The sequence below is a fragment of the Rattus norvegicus genome, chromosome 1 (assembly GCF_021556685.1).
Source record: "Rattus norvegicus strain SHRSP/BbbUtx chromosome 1, alternate assembly SHRSP_T2T, whole genome shotgun sequence".
Taxonomy (NCBI): Eukaryota; Metazoa; Chordata; class Mammalia; order Rodentia; family Muridae; genus Rattus; species Rattus norvegicus.
In genome coordinates, this window is record NC_141534.1 from 244,950 (window position 1) to 262,134 (window position 17,185).

The window sequence follows — 17,185 nt, forward strand, 5'->3', positions numbered from 1 at the left end:
CTTCTATACGAATTTGACGGGAATTTGACCATGGACTATGACTTAGGAAGTAGGTTCAGGTAAGAATATTTACATTTGGGCTAGTAACATTCCTTTTCTCTTATCAAACTGATGAGCCCCTAGAAACAATGATCACAGGACTTTGTGCCTTGTTTGTTCCTTGACCTATAATTGACCTTATTATTTGCTTGTACTAAAAATGGTAGAAAAGCAGACTAGGAAAAATAAACCCGCTTCAGCCTCAGCACTGGCTAGAATCATGCTATATATTGTCTAATTTTCTATTTCCTTCCAATCCTCACTCCCTCCCTTGAGACCCTGTTGACTGACTGAGTTGACTTGGTCACCCTTCATATTCGAGTGCTACCTACAATGTTGACAACATGGTTCAAGCTCCCATATCCATCTGATAATAAGAGTGCATTAAAGGTTAAAATTATATGGGAGAAAGAAATGGGTTGATAATGCTTAAGCTATAATTACATGCTGTTTTATGACCAATAAACCACTGACTGTGAGAGTCTTTACAAGTGCATAATCCTTTATCCACTCCTTTAACCCAAGGCACCCTAGGTTGCCTAGAGGCACCTAGCTGGTCCTCAACAAATGAGCATTGATGTTATTTTCATATTTAGGCAAGTATGAATACAACTGCAAGAAACATGAGCATTCTGGTGCTTTTTAAAACTAATTTCAAGTGCATGGAAACTATACTGAGAAGACTGCTGGGATCCATGGCAATTCTGTCATTTTTATGAGAAGTTAGTGTTGGTATGAGGAACCGGCTTTATGGTTGCAGGTTGTCTCCAAACCCAGCGATAGCAGTGACATCACCCAGAGGTGAAAGGGACCTGTGCATCTGTTGTCATATATTTCCAGTGTCCTCCTAGTCCATCTCCCACCCTTGTTTGCAAGAAGTTATGTCCCTACCCAAATAAAAAGCCAACCCCTCCTGACCTTCACCCCTTCTTTCTCTTTTCCTCCTTTGTGCATCCCCCATCCCCAGCACCAATGAAAGTCTCTCCCGTGGAACCATACTGGCCAGGTGTGGTCTGTCTAGGCACGGGCCTCAATTCCAATACAACACTCCATAGGATGGGGATTGCTTGAGTGTAGGTATTATGTACACATGTATCAGAATACATATGTTAAACATGCACAATTTTATATCAACTATAGAAACACAGTCTTAACTAGTTTTAGTAGGTATCTATGGAAAATCCCAACCTACTGCTATCAGAGTTTACTGCTAAGACACAAGCCTGTGTCACATCCAGATTCATTGTCCAATTCTGGACCATGCTTTATTTTCACTCTTTTTGCTTTCTCAATTAAGTCATACTTATAAAGATCTAGTCTATGTGAGCCTAAGGATGAATTCTGTGTCACTAAAGTCTACACTAAATTCCTCTTTCTATGGCTTTGTACATTATTTCACATCAGTTTCAGTTTTGCACACATACTATATAGCTTGCTAAATGAATTATTATGTAGAATATCTTTTACCAAGTTATATAACTGTAAACAACACCATTATAGTGATGTTAAAAAAGGAATGTTGGGTATGTTCAATTTGCAGCAAAATTCAAAATTTAAAGAAAACGTCTAATAATATATAACAGGACAGCTGATTTCAAAGCTATTTGTCATGTGAAAAAAACCTCAGAATCATCAACAGGATTATGAAGAAACAGTACACATTTTGGCACAGTATAGATTCCATCTGTACTTATCAAAGAGCTACAACGATCAAAAGTTTTAGCACATTTGTGAAAAAAGGAGATGTAGAGAAAAAAAGGCAAGAACATAAGCCCCAAATTATAGTCAAGTTTTAATCAAAAGACCTGAGGAAACTCAGCCAGGAAATGTGTGAACTTGACCAATATTACCTATGATTGCATGTGTATTCAAATAGAAAAAACACAGATGTCCAAACTCCCACAAGAATAACTCAAACTGACCCCTAAACTGCTATATTTCTGACCCTCCGGCCACTACTGACCCCACGCTCTAGAGCTCTCTATGTGGAGGTGGTAAGAAAGGAGGGTTATGGCTCTGCAGCTCCCAATGCCCCGTGTGATCTCACACAAACCCAGCCCCCCAAACCCACACACAAACGAAGGTTGAAGAATAACTTAATGTCTGCTTCTACATGATGCCATGTGGATTTTAGTAATGATGTAGAATCTGCCCTGCCTACCTACACCCCACCCTGCACACCTGAGAAACCTCTGCATCTCAGAAACTCCTTTTGGACTCTGGAACTGAATTTCCCTGAATCACTCCATTCACTGTGACTGCTGATAGTGGAAAGGTAAAAGGATTTTAACCAAGTATTGCCAAAGGATGATTCTCATAACCTCATCCCTATGTTCTGTACGTATTTTGGAGAATTGTTTGTTAACTTGTAGCTTTGCATTCTATGGCACTGTGGGGAATAAAAATTATGAAAAACAAACTTGAGGCAGTTGTATTAACCAGCAGTCCCCCCAAATCTAACTCTTGGCTTTGCATATTCACTGCCCCCAGCAGAGACTGTTCGACTCATGCTGCTGGTTCGAGTACAAGGAACTAGATTCAAGGATCTTTTTCTCCTCCATGCTTGTTTCTCTCTTATCTGGTATTAGGGGGTGAAACGAGGTTGGGGGGGAGGGGGGCAGAGGAGGGGGATTAAGAGTGGGGAAAAAGAAACCACAAAGTAGCAAAGACTAGCACAGATCCAGTTAGCTGGGTCTAAAATGCTAAAAGAGGATCTAGCCTAGGTAGATTTTACAGTCCATGTATGCTGTCACCCTTAAGTTTCTTTTAGTTTCAGGTTCCAAGTTAAGTTTTTTTTTTTCTTAAGATTTATTTATTTTATTTATATGTTAGTACACAGTGGTTTTCTTCAGACACTTCAGAAGACAGCATCCCATTACAGATGGTTGTGAGCCACCATGTGGTTGCTGGGAATAGGATCTCTGGAAGAGCAGTCAGTGCTCTTAACTGCTGAGCCATCTCCCCAGCCCATTTTTTTTTTCAGGTTAAGTTTTGAACAATTTAAATATAAACTGGAGGCTACAAGTCTGGCCACTTAGATAGGCCATTTACACAGCAAACATTTCCAGGATGTTTCTTAAGTACACCTGTGCCCTAAAACAGTAGGTTAGCGACAGTGTCCTAAGTGGAAGGTCTCAGATGAAGAAAAACATAGGAAAAGGAGAAGCTAGAAAGTATAAAAACTGGGGTGGGGGTGGAGTGGTCTTAAGCTAAATAAGCTTAAGAAGAATAGCACCTTGCATATGGTTTAGAAAAGGTAAATGGAAAGAACCGGGAGACATCTATGAAGTCAGCAGAAAGATTAAACTATGAACTTAGCAGAAACATCATATTATGGGACACACTCAGGAAAAGTCTAATAAACAGTGCTGCACAAGGAACTCAGTGTATTTCAAAAATATTCCTTACCAAGCCTGTAGTGGCCTTGGGAACCATAGCCCCATAAGGTGGGAAGGGATGTTGTAAAAATGTAAAAATAAAGAGGGTATTGTTGGTCTTTTATCCCGCTAGGTCCAGCACAGCAGTGCTCCAAGATATCTGCTATGTATCTTGGCAGAATCACATCCCAGCCCCACACTTTCCTACACTGAAACCCCCACATAAAGAACACACAACACAATAATGTTAGATCCAATTGGTAAGATATAATTGCCGTCTTAAACATACACAGCCCCGGACCAACCATCCCTTAGGAACATTGATAACAACCTGTAAATACACAGAGCAGATTCTTAACATCACCTGCCATGGCTTTTCCCTCTCTCCTCTCTCCTGCCTCTTCCTTTCTGTCCTAGTCTCCTCCTCCTCTTTCAAACCTCTTCCGCCCATCCTTCCTTCTCCTCCAATGACAGGCCTCCTTCTGTCCTGTACCTGCCCCTCACCTGTACTTTACATATTCAATGGGGAGGTGGATCTGGTGAAGTCACCTGAGTTCTGAGTAGGTGACTAGGCAGCTGTCCTTGGGGCAGGGGAATTAGCATCAAAATACAGAAAACTTCAGGGCAAACCACAATAGGGAAGACTTGTTTTCTCAGAATCTTAAGCAGCCTCTCCCAAATGCCCTGGCACCAAGCATATTCCTGGTTTTAGGGAAACTGTTTTATCTCTATACCCAGGGGCCCAGGGAAAGCTCCCAATAACTAGGCCCTAGATGGTTACTGGCTCTAGCAAGCATGTCCCTGAGTCTCAGAAGGAGCTCCAACATGGGGATCTCAGGAAAAGGAGGGAAAGCTTAGCTTGATCAGGCCTGCACTCAATAAAACAGTGTTTTGTTGTTTTACCTTTTTTTTTTTTCTTTTTTTTTTTCGGAGCTCGGGACCGAACCCAGGGCCTTGCGCTCCTCTACCACTGAGCTAAATCCCCAACCCCTTGTTTTACCTTTTCTAATGGTTGCACCCAGTATCATCCTGCCCATGTGGCAGAATTATGCTTTTTTTAAGAAGAAAACTGAACCTTTATGGCACACCAGGCCTTACTGTTGATTGTGATCCTGTAATGCCCCACTGATCGGCTTGTTAGATGCCTGCTCTTTGATATGGAGATGGGCCTAGTGGCTGGTTGCAAATCAGGGTCTGGTGCCATATTTCTGGACAATCCTGGTGAACAAACTTGTGTATCCTAGCATCCTAATCTCTAACAGGCCTGGTTAGCTTACTACTTACACGTGAGGTGTTTGCAGGCAGTCCTCTCTCAGCTAAATTCTACTTGGTGTGCCTTGCTATCTCCTAACCTTTAGCAAATCCTTTACATCATCAATTCTACTCTTACATTACAGCTTGATATTGGATTGCTACCCAGCACATGAGATGCCTTCCACAACCTCCACAAAATAACTCCAAATGGATCTTACACCTTAATGTTAAATGCTATGAAGAGAACTTGTAGAAACCAGGCTTCTGAGTTTGGGATCATGCAAAGGATCTTTCCATACACAAGCCAAATGCTCTGCACAGTTCCACCCCTACAGGGAAGTTATTCAGAAACTGCCTCTGGGTCCAGTGAGTGGCTAAGACCCCACAGGTAGTGGCCAATTCCCACTCAGCCCCAGGAAAGACCCACCACACCAGCTCCCACTGCTCAGTCCCTGCCCGCCCCCGCCCCGGCGCCCGCCTGGCTGTCCCTCCATGTCTCCTGCCCCTTTGTGTGCCCTGACAATGTGCTCACCATGTCGCAACTTTGGAGCTTGCCTGAGCATGCCTCACAGAATCCAACCGAGGGACACAGAGCATAGCAACCAGGACCATTTAAGAAGGCTTGAAAACTAAGCGAATCCTGCAACAAGGCACCCGGAAATGCCCGCCTTCTATTCTGATTGGCACGTCCAGTGAAGACTCTGATTGGCCAGTAGTCTTGAGTGACTTAGCTCTCAGCCTAAGCTTCAAGCCCAGGGCCAGAACATTTCCAGATCTACAGGGATTTGCATTTCAGGAGCACTTGTGCCTGTCCTCCAATAGCATTCTCATCTGTCTCCCCCGCCCCCCCAGCCCTAGGAAGTACCCACCAGGCCACCTACCACTGCTCAGCCTATTGCTCCTCCCTTTTGTGGGCGGTGACCCTGTGCTCACCAGGTCCTCACTTCAACCTGAACTCAGCTCACAACACTCAGTAGGCTCTTTCCCTTCCTTCTCCTGGAATCAAGGTATACAGCTTTCATAACCTCCATACTCAACTTGCAGTGGGGTTATTAATCTGTCCCACAAGTGGAAGGGTGCCCAAGAGATTAACAATTAAAGAGAGATTTGAGGAAACAAGAGTTTTGTTTTGTGGCTGTTGGGATTCAAACCCGACAATCAGCTGACCTTCATATATTTAACACACCAAAGCTGTCTGGGCCTCCAGGTTCTCCCAGCACTCCTCAGTCCCCACCTGTAACAGGGCCTGTCTGGCATAGCCCACCTTGTACCTTGAACTTTACAGCGCAGGGGCCAAGCTTTCCCTTCCCCAGAAGCTCTTCCTATATAATCCAGAAATTTTGTACTCTTTGTCTTTCTGTTTCTCTGCCTCTCCCTCCCTCCCCCTCCCCTTTCCATCCTTCCCTCTCTTCCCTCCACTTTCCCTGTCACCACCCTCCATTACATCATTTTTCTCTCCCTGTTTGCCTTGCTTGCTCTTTCTCTCTTTCTCCCACCCTTCGTTATCCTTAATCCCCAATCGACTTTTATGACTTCTTTGGGACTAGTGAACTCTATCCTTGGGATCAATGAGCCCACTAGAGAATTGCCCCCAATAAATCTGAAAACACTCTAATTTGGCATGGGTTGAATCCCTAACCCTAACTCTAACCCTAACCCTAAGCCTAACCCTAACCAACCCTAACCCTAACCCTAACCCTAACCCTAACCCTAACCCTAATCCTGCTCTAAACTGTCCCTGTGTGTTAAAATAAAATTAATACCTTTTAAAGAGTAAAGACAGAGCATAACCATAATTTTTGGAAGACAAAGACTAACTTCTAATAACTGAAAACAATGTGATGCCTTCACAATTAATACCAAGTGGGTTACTATTATGTGACAAGATTTGGCTGTCAGGGCCACCAAGCGAGGTCCATTGTTTCTGCTTTTGTTTTTTCCGACCCATAACAGAGACGGCTGCCAGCCATGTGGCTGCCCTTAAGTCAGTGAAGCTATGACTCCCCCTTCTTTATCCCATAGTCAAGATGGCAAACGGCCCTGTGTCGTTTAAATCATGCCCTGCCAGCCTGGGCATAGCTGTCTGCCCAAGGTCTATGGCAAACCCAACTGGATTAATGTCTCAGCAGACACCTGACGGCATCTGGCAATCGAGGTTTAAACCCAAAAGTGTCCATTTTCTAGTCTTAGCTGGAACCCGAAGGCTCAGCTGCACATAAGCCTGGGGCTGTACAGTTGGGAATGAGGGTAGCCCGGGTCAAACATCCAATCATCTTGCCTCTGACTCCTGAATGCTGGGATTACAGCCATGAAAACCACCAAGCACAGCTCAAAAATGGAGTCCTGAATTTACATTTTTGGGTTTGCACATTTTCTTCTGCTTTTTTGTTTGATTGTTGTTTGTTGAGACAGGGTTTCTCTGTGTAGTCCTGGCTGTCCTGGAACTCTCTCTGTAGACCAGGCTGGAATTCACAGAGATCCTCCTGCCTCTGCCTCCCAAGTGCTGAGATTAAAGGCTTGAGCCACCACCACCTGGACTCTTTTTGAGGCTTTATTCCACCTCCTTAGAAACTCTCACATTCCATGCATTTACTGTTTGGATTGCTATATATTCCTAGTAATTAGCCTTTTCCTCCTGAGTAACATCATTCTTCACAATTTTATCTTCTGAGTTCTACTTGGTCCCACATTAGTATAGCGACTTCAGAATTCTATTGGTTAAGGTTTGCACCATAAACATTCTTGTAAACAGTACAAAGTTTAATTTGCTTTTCAACCAGTTCAATACTTGCTGTCTTTTAATTGGTGTGTTTAAACAATTCCTGATTAATGTATTTTTATGTGTTGAATATTAAAATCTGTGGCATTTCTAGTTATAAATTGGACATTTTTATTATTCACTTCATCATTACAGTTGGATTATTACTCATTCCTAGTTATTCTCTTTGAAAAGCATTTTGTTAACATTTAATGAATTTCTCTACATTAGACTTCAAGCCACCAAGAACCAGTGACTTAGGCTTACATTGCTGTGAAGTGATCCATGACCCAGGCAATCTTACAAAGGTGAACATTTAACTGGGACTGCCTTCAGTTTCAGATAATGTTCAGTCCATTATCATCTTAGCAGGAAGCATGACAGCTGGAGAAGGAGCTGAGAGTTCTTGATCTGAAGGCATCTAGGAAGGGACTGTCTCCTGCACTGGGCAGAGCTTAAGCATAAGGCGTCACAGCTCAGCTCTACAGTGACACATGTCCTCCAACAAGGCCAGACCTACGTCCCGGGTCAGCTCTACTCTGACTTCGCTAGAGGCTCCAGTGCTGTCCCTGCAGTAAAGGACCTCATGGTTCTAAAACCCCAGGTCTTCCTTGTCCTGGAGGGCATGTTGTGTTCATATGAAATCACAATTATGTTTAATACTTCTAGTTGTCCCAGGTTTTACAGTGTATGCTTTAATGAATCAGAGTCTACATTCAAATTATATGCACTATGAAGACCTTAGCACAATAAATTCTCAATGTTCCTTCCTAACTTTGTGGTGCTGTTATTAGCGTTAGCACATATTTTACCTCTGAGTCTTCTGTAAACAAATAGACTGTTGATACTATTTTTACCACTGCTAATTTTCTTTTAGAGAATGTTAAAATAGAAGTTATTTAAACGTTCATTTATGTGATTCTTAATATGTTTTCTGCACAGTATGGATCCTGGTTTCTCTCTGGTGTCATAGTCTTTCCTTCCTGGAAAACATTTTATCACGAAATTGATCCACTGATTGAATTGATTACACAGATGATGTGCACTCAGCATTTTTCTGCCTGCAAAAGTCTTCATTCTCTTTACTTTACTTTGTGTGTAGAATTATGGATTCATAGTTTCTTCCCATAGGCCAGGTTAAAGATACCTTCAAGCTACTACAAGTTCTGGTATGACAATGACTATAATTTTTATCTTCACTTTCTGCATTAATGTTGCTACTATTTCTCTGGTTGCCTTCAAAATCATTTCTTCTCAGAAATTCAAGTGTGACACAATGATGTGTATAGGTTTTTGACAGGCTTATTGTTTTGGTTACAGATGTAGCTGGTTGGAGTTATGATATATAAGGCTTTATATTTTTAATTTCCAGATCTATTTATCTTTTTAATATTTTATGAATTTTAAGTTATGTTGCTGGTATCAATCAATTTTTAAAATTTATCAGGAATTGCTTCTTCAAATATTTCCTTTTTTATATTAAAGTTGGCTTTATTGGGAAGATGCTTTCTGGTGGGCAAGTTCACTGGCCCCAAGGACCAAGGCCAAGGAAGTTGCCATGGGGAAAGGGGGTGAGTAGGAGAGAGGAAGGGGCACTGAGAGAAGAGAGGAGAAAAAGAGCTCTGTTTTTTTCAAATCTTTGTTCTGTTCCTTGTTTCTGCTCCTATTGTGACTTGTGTTATTTTAAAACATCTTCATCTAAACCAAGGAGATTACTGTGTGCTTTCAGCACCTACGGGGTGGTAACGAGCTGCCCCAGGTTACTTCCTAATGTCTTTTTAAGTGTGGATTTTCCAGTCATTCATGTTTGTCTGTATGTATGTGTGTGTGTATGTATGCATGTATGTATGAGTGTATGTTTGCATGTATGTATATATTATTTCTAAATTTTTATATAACTATAATCTACAAGAATATAAACTGAAAACACACTTTTGATAAGTTAATTGACCAATCTCTCTCTCTATTTGGGGAGGATGAACAAGGGACAGACTGACACCGGCCTCACCTCTGTACGCGGATCTGTGAGGAAGCAGCTCAACTCTCAGACAGGAGACCCGAGTGGCTTGTCACTCACTCTCATCGCCATGAACTCCTCATGCCTGATTCTGTCTTTATAATATTCCAACACCATCTTAAGTCTTACACAGAGCCTTCCATGTACAACAATTGTTCAATGTAGACCAGGTCACCTGTACTTTGGTGATAGGATAAACCTTACATTATGCATATTAAGCTGCCTCTAACTCTCAAAAACATTAATTTTATGTGGCTCAGTGTAACACTAAGCTACTAAAAGATATTATAAATCCCTTCTTGAAAGACTCCCAGGCTTAGGTCCAAGAATACGGAATTAAAAATGAAAAATTTAGTACTTATGATTGGAAGTTAAGAAATCAGATTTCCACCATCAGTTTATTCTTCAGAATTTTTTTTTTTTTGGTCAACATTCATGTTCTGGCTAGTTTTATGTCAATTTGACACAAACTGGAGTCATCTCAGAGGAGAGAACCACAATTTAACAATGTTCTGTAAGACTGGGCTGCAGGCAAACCTGTAAGGCATTTTCTTCATCAGTCATTGATGTGGGAGGGCCCAGACCATTGTGGGGCCATCGCTGGGCTGGGGGTCCCTTGCGCTATAGAAAAGCAGGCTAAGCAGGCCACAGTGAACAAGGCAGTAAGCAGCACCCTTATTATATTATTATTATTATTATTATTATTATTATTATTATATTACGTTACCACTTAGGAGACTTGGTCAGCTTCATTTTCTCTACCTATTAGATAATCAAAAGGCTGGAAAAATCTTGACAGCCTGCTGGTGTAAGAATGTGGTATGCAAAACCTTTGTTTTAAGCTGCCACGCTTTTGTCTAAGGTCATCAAATTAGAGGGACAGAAGAGATGGCTCAGTGGTGAAATGATTTTTGTGCAAGCATGAGGACCTGAGTTCAAATGCCCAGAACCCACCTGCAAATTAGGCGTGGTGCCGATGTGTCTGTAACCTCAGTATCGTGGAGTATGAGGGAGACAGACAGATCTTAGAGCTGGCTGGACACCAGTCTCACAGAATCAATAAGGTGAATACAGGTGTGAGTGTGCAAGAGGTGTATGTGCTTGCCTTTCTGTATCACAGACACAAAGCTTGTGCTGCTTTTTGCACTGGCCTTTTTGTCCCAAGAAAGCTTCCTCATTTGTTTAGTTGTGTGACTGAATGCTATTTATCACCTGATCTCGTTGTTCCACCAGCTCTCAATGGGCCACCCTCTAGCTTTCTTGCCTGGCCCCTTTCTCCTGTTCTTAAGAATTTTATCACCTAATACACTGTGTTGTTTGACTTATAATTGCTCCCGTCCTACTAATATACATGTCCCAGATTCCCGTTGTAGAGGTTCTAATTCTAAAACAAGGGAACGGTGCATTCCCCTAAATATTAAATTTACCTCCACCGTTTGAAACCAGGATTGGACACATGGATATACTTGGGTCTTAGAATGTTTCAGTCAGATGCTGATACGAGGATTATATTTACCATAAAATTGTTAAAAGAGCCTGTACATTCCTACTCTCTGGCTTCTGGTCCTCTTTAAAACTTCAAAGCAGAAATACACAGGAAGGAGGTAATAAACATGCCTCATTTCACTAATCATGAGGCACATCATGATTTTGTGGATGGTGGGATTTCTTCTGGAATTGACCATCAATAGTTCAATGATGACCTTAAAAAATAAATGGAAACATAAAAAGGAATGCTAAAGTTTGTGGTGCTTGATAATCTGCAGTTTCACACCTGCAAAATACTTGCCGCAGAAAGCTGAGATCCTGGCCACCTTGAAGAACAGGAGGACCCCTAAACTCCATATATCCACAGGGTAGCTCTCATGTTCCTGTGCTTGCTAAAATTCTGGGGCACTGTAAGGAAGTGTGTCCCAGAAATCTGCTAGCTTCTGCCCAGGCCAAAATCACACAGCTTGGTGTTCCTACTGCTGTCGATTAACAGCTTGCTGGACTTTATGTCTCTGTGGAAAATTTGATGGTCATGGCAGTACTGCACAGCATGTACTATCTCGGCAAACATCTTTGAACCTTGCATAGAGACTTTCCTCTAAAGACCCCACCTTCAATGACTTGTTCTAGTATCTCTCCATCCGAGGCATTATCCTTCAACTGGTGGGTGTTTTCTCTTGTCTGACCATGTGAAACAGCTTGATAAAGTTAGGATGGTCAAGTGATTTCACATTGCTGATTTTCCTGCAGAAAAGCAAGACATATATCTTGACATTTTGGAAAATTTTTACAGCCACACAGGTCAGTGTGAGGACATGGAAAGCCAGTTAGACCTCTAAAAAGTTCCCTTCAACCAGGGTGGCCAACAACTTATAGTTAGTTGTGACATTCTCATCAATACAGGAGTAGGCCAGCTGGTCCTGCTCCATGATCACGCCCTTCATGATATGACTGGAACCAAAATTGCAATGAGGAATTAAAAATGGGACATTTTAAATCATGCACAAGACAATGTTTGTAGCTACAAATACCCAACAAGACAGGAGAAACAATTGAAAATACCTTTGATATGATATTTTGGAATCTTCATCGGACTATCCATAACAAATATTTTCATTTAATCATTACACACCATTATAGTTTGCAGTTAAAAATTGTGGTCCTTATATTTCATGCCACTTACAGTCCCTTACCATGATATTGCAGAACACTGTAGCAGTATCAAAAGAAAACTTTCTTGGAAAGTGGGGTAGTTGTCACAGCCACAAATTAATAAATATAATAAAAAGTAAAAAAAATGTCAGACAAGCTAGTCAAGCACATTGAATGCTTGAGAAGACAATGAAATACCTTCTAAAGCAGTAGATACAAACTGAGAGCCAGATCATGTTGACAGGGATCAACTGCAAACAAAGGCTCACAGACACTAAGAACTGTTCATTGAAAAGGACAGCCTTCCTCTCCCCTGATCTCAGCAATCACTGTGAACCAACACAGCAAGAAAATCAGGTTCAAGAGGAGTTGATGATACAACAGACACTTCAAAACTCACTGGGTCCAGGCTGGGGAGCTGGCTTTGGAGTCCACAATGTCTATGATTTCTGCAGAGGACCTGCATTTGGTTCTCGGGATACAGGTCAGGTAGTCCACAAGTACCCTAAATCCAGTTCTAGAAGGTCGTATACTTCTGACCTATAGGGCATCCATACACAGCACAGTCACAGGCACAATACGTCACTTTAAAAAGTTATACAAACCTTTTTATGTAACATTATTTATGACCTTTGAAGGACAGTACAGGGCATCAGATTTTCTGGAAGTGCAACTACTGGTAGTTTTAATAAGAGTTTGGGTTTGTTTAAAACCCCGATTATGGTAAGTGAACATGTTATTGTTTTAATTCTAGGTGTGGGATAGGAACTCACAACCATGTCCTATTCCAGTTCCAGAAAATCTGATTTCCTCTTCTGACCTACACAGAAGACACCAGGGACATGGTGCTCAAACATACATAAAGGCAAAATACTTATACATATAAATGAAAACAAAATTCTCTAAATTATCAAACATAACTTAAATTAAGAAAAAGTAGTTTGGAAGATAATAAAGAACATGGAAAAATGAAATGCATAAATCAAGACAGCAAATATGCAAATCACTATGAAAAAGGTAAATCAAAGTCACCAATGTGGAGATAAATGCACTATGTCAATGTGTAAAAGCTCCTGGAAGTTCCAGTAGAATCTTTCAGCAGCATCGGACTCTAGTAGTTTTTCAACCAAATGCCAACTTGAGTACTGTAAGGACAGGAGACAGTCGCAGGCAGATCTGTAAGTGAACAGGTATCTATGATGTCCTACGATGCTTCTTTGTGATGTCGGAGCAAAAATGGACCAATGGTGGCTGGGCAGAGCCCACTGGTTCTTCTGGCTTTCTGTTTCCAAGGTTCTTCCTCAGTGGGGCAGTAGAGGGCTGCTTACACTCAAATGTTTGTCTCCAATATTGTCCATTGATCCATTGTTTTTTTTCCTGTTAGGCCCACAGCCCAAGGCCCTTAACTTTCCTCAAAACGTGACACTGGGTGGGAACAACATTCAAACACTGGACACTCTGTGGGAACTTTGACACTGAAACTTTAATACAGACCCTTTCCATGTTAAACATCCAACCGGATATCCTAAGAATGTCAATGAACTCCAGAGCTTTGTCTGTCCTCATGTATGGGCTCTGGTACACACTAGCTAGTAGATGGAGAGTGTTTTGTTTTCCACTTGGAATCCAGCTTTTACAACTTTTTAGTAATTCATGTCTATACTCAAAGTATTCAGTTTGTTATTTTTAAAATAAGATTAATGGATGGTAAAGGACGTTAGCTCCTTACTAAGTTGGGAGTTATGACAAAATATTGTTTTTTTGTAGTGCCCCAGGGTGTGAAACCATAATCTGTGGGGCTGCAAAGAAGAGGACACCATTCATCCCATGTCCTTATTAGGCCTGAGCCTTCTCACCAAAGCCCATGATCCATGGACAGGGGGCTGACATGTTTAACATGACCAAGGAAATACCTGTCAGCCAGGACACTATAAACAAGAGATGTGAAAGATGGAGCAGTATCCTGGCAACATAGGCCCTTCTACTCTCAAAATATGCTTTAGTTGTCTCCTTAAAAACAACAGAAATTGCTTGCTTGTGCATCTTAATGTTGGCATGGCAAGAGCAAGGTAGCAGATTGCATAACAGAGTTGTTTTTAATTGGCACTGTAGAGGTATTCTAAGATAGTCAAAAAATAGCATGAAATCATTCTATAGATCCCTTTGCTAAAGGCCACATGTTCTGCACTGTAGCAAGTCTCTACTACTTGTGAGTTCCAAAATCTTACTATTGCTGTATTGAGGTTGAAGTTTGACAAATCAGTTGGCCTAACACAGACATGCATACAACACATCTAGACACAATCAACTTAGCTGTGCCCTGCCTGATCAGAGCCCTCCAAAGTCAGCTTACACACATTTTTTAAAGGGGAAAATCAATAGAATCTCATAAAGATGAGCCCATACTAATTATAAAATTTTTGAAAGTGGCAGCATGATGAGCAACATTCAAGCCAACTTTGGCTATATAGTGATGGTGAGGCCAGCATGTGCTCCAGAAGAGCCTGTACCATGAAACCTAGAAGAAAAGCAAACAAAAGAAAAGAAAGGAGTGGAGTGCTTTTGTTTTGTACATGATCTATGTTCCCAATGCTTCAAAAATTATTGGTTGCTGTTATACATGGGCATAGCCACAGATGAGTGTCACATCAATGACTGAGGTGCAAGAGCTGTGGTCAACCTTTACCATGTACTTGAAGTTATGCTGCCAACAACTCCTATCACACGTCTTTAAATTTATACATTAATGGTACCTCAATGGACACACCCAGAACCAGCTACATGATAGATGCCAAGTCACTGAACTGTAGTGTATCAGAGTCCTAGGAGAACATTCTCTCTTAATAAAATGTTCACCGTCATTTAGACAGAGAATATGTTGGCAAATTCCACACTAAACAGTAGGTAGCAATTATAACAGGCAAAATCATTATACAATAAAAGGGAGACAGAGGTACTTTTCACCAATGAGCACCAAAGCCTTTCTTTCCAGTAGTCTAATCAGAAAGTCATATAAGATAGAAACACCCTCTCATCAACATCTTGGAGAACAGGAAGGAACCTGAAAAGGGATTTGCTGCTGTACCATGAAGTTTTTGCTCCCCACTCTCTCCCTTCTAACAGATGAAAAGCCTAAGATTCGAGGAAGAATTTTACTCAAGCCTAGGTTGTAAAGTTAGGGAGAATCATTGACATTATAATTTCCCTGTGTTTTTCCAAAGAGGCAGATGTTTGGAGGTGGATTCAGTGTAGTGCTAGGCAAATCATTCCAAAATTAGGCAATTTTTGTTCCTGGACATGTTCTTTGAGCTCCTTATCTAGTAGGAATCAAGAGCACAGGCATGATACTTTGGTTTAACAAAATCATTATTGCCTCTACCTCCTGTGCATAAAAACATACTAGCTTTAGTGCAGCATTCACCCTCCTTAAGGCAGACTATAGTCTCTGGAATGATAGCTACAGACAGATGTACCCATATAGATAGAGGGCCAGGCTACGGTGGAGCACCAAGGAAAGTTCTTCCTGGAAATAAAAAAAAAGGCTCTTTTTAGATTTAACTTTCTTCTGTCTTTGGATTCTTTATAGATGCCCACTTCCATAATTAGCATCAAAATAATGGGATTTGAGCATTGCCTTTGCCCCTTACATGGAATCATGCCTTTTGCCTTTTTGATCCTACAATAACCAGGTAGGAGGAGGCATTCTTCTGAAGCATAGAGACACAATGGTGACCTTGCTTAAGAGACCATCTAATAGTTCCTGTCAGTCTTCTGAGCAGGAAGACTTGGAGTAATTTGTATTGTACTTGGAAACTAAGTGAACAAAAAGAGGGAAACACTGAGGGAATTAGAAGATCTGGTCAAGAGCCAGTGTGATCAGGGATTGGAAGTTGGTCAAATTTCTTCATGTGCATGTATGGAAAAATCACTGTGAAATTGCTCATGTTGTGTAGTTAATATAAACTCATGTTCCTACAGTGAAAGAAATAAAATCAAGCAAAGTAACACATTTTAAATGGAGTCAAATTCTAATTAACAAAGAAAATAAAAATGTCTATATTCATACTTTAAAGTAAGAAAGGACAGGAAGAGAAAGGTTGTTTAAGTCCATAAAACAAAAACCTCCAAACTGAAACACAGAAATGTCAAGGAAACTCACTATGTTCAGACTCAACAATTCATGAAGAACCATATGCTGTGGCTCACGAGCCCAGAAATCCAAGTACTCTCCAACCAACAGCAAAAGCATTCCCTGTAAGGACAGGAAGTGTAAGTTGGAAGGTCAATGACCTCACAATGGTACTCTTTGAGGTTAGAGCTGAAATGGAACAATGATGGCTGGGTACAGCCCACAGTTTTTCTTTACATTGAGTCCTAAAGATCTGAAAAGATGTTCAGTGAAAAGGTAGAGACCTGAGCAAGATGGTTATACCTTGTTAGCAATCCCTAGATTCCCTATGACCAATTTCTTTCTGATAAGCTATATTTCCCAGATTTCCTACAACTTGCCCAAACAGGGCCACATGCCAGGGTTCAATCTTCAAATACATGACCCTTTCTTGGATAGTTGATAACCAAACTCCAATAAAGATTTCACCTTTAATAATACTAGGTGGAATCATTTGAATTGCAACAAGCTGCAGACTATTATGCTTCATTGTATATTCACACAGTATTGTGTGCTTTCTCTTGCTGGAATTTAAAACACCATGACCAAACAGAACTTGCTAAAGAAAGGGTTTATTTAGCTTAAATATCCCAACATATTCTACCATAAGTAGAATTCATGGTAGAGTCATGGCAGGACTCTTGAGGCAAGAAACAAGGCAGTCACCATGGAATAAAGCTGCTTACATGCTTGCTGTCCTTGATGTTGCCTGTTTATGTATATATACATATATACAGCCATGACCTTGTACCTAGGGATATCAATCAATCATGATGCTCCCCTAGAGACTATAAGCCAATTAAGATCCTTCTGCTTGGTCAGATTTCTGTAGTTTGTGTCAAGTTGCCAAAACCTAAATGACAAAAGATAACATACATATATTAGTGGATGGTTCACTTTCACTTGAACCCTAACATTGAGTTTTACCT

At 41.0% G+C, this 17,185-nt stretch overlaps 1 long non-coding RNA gene across 2 annotated transcripts in view; it reads right to left on the reverse strand.

The window, feature by feature from the left end:
• Zfp950l14 (zinc finger protein 950 like 14) overlaps window positions 1-16,347 on the reverse strand; it is a 29,187-nt gene extending 12,840 nt beyond the window's left edge. Inside the window, exon 1 of one of the 2 annotated variants that reach the window (XR_015644559.1) lies at window positions 16,248-16,347. This is a non-coding gene — a long non-coding RNA (zinc finger protein 950 like 14). Of the gene's footprint in view, window positions 1-5,202; window positions 5,327-16,247 lie in introns of those variants that run through there. The other variant, XR_015644558.1, reaches the window with a different exon arrangement.
• Window positions 16,348-17,185: the final 838 nt, after the last annotated feature.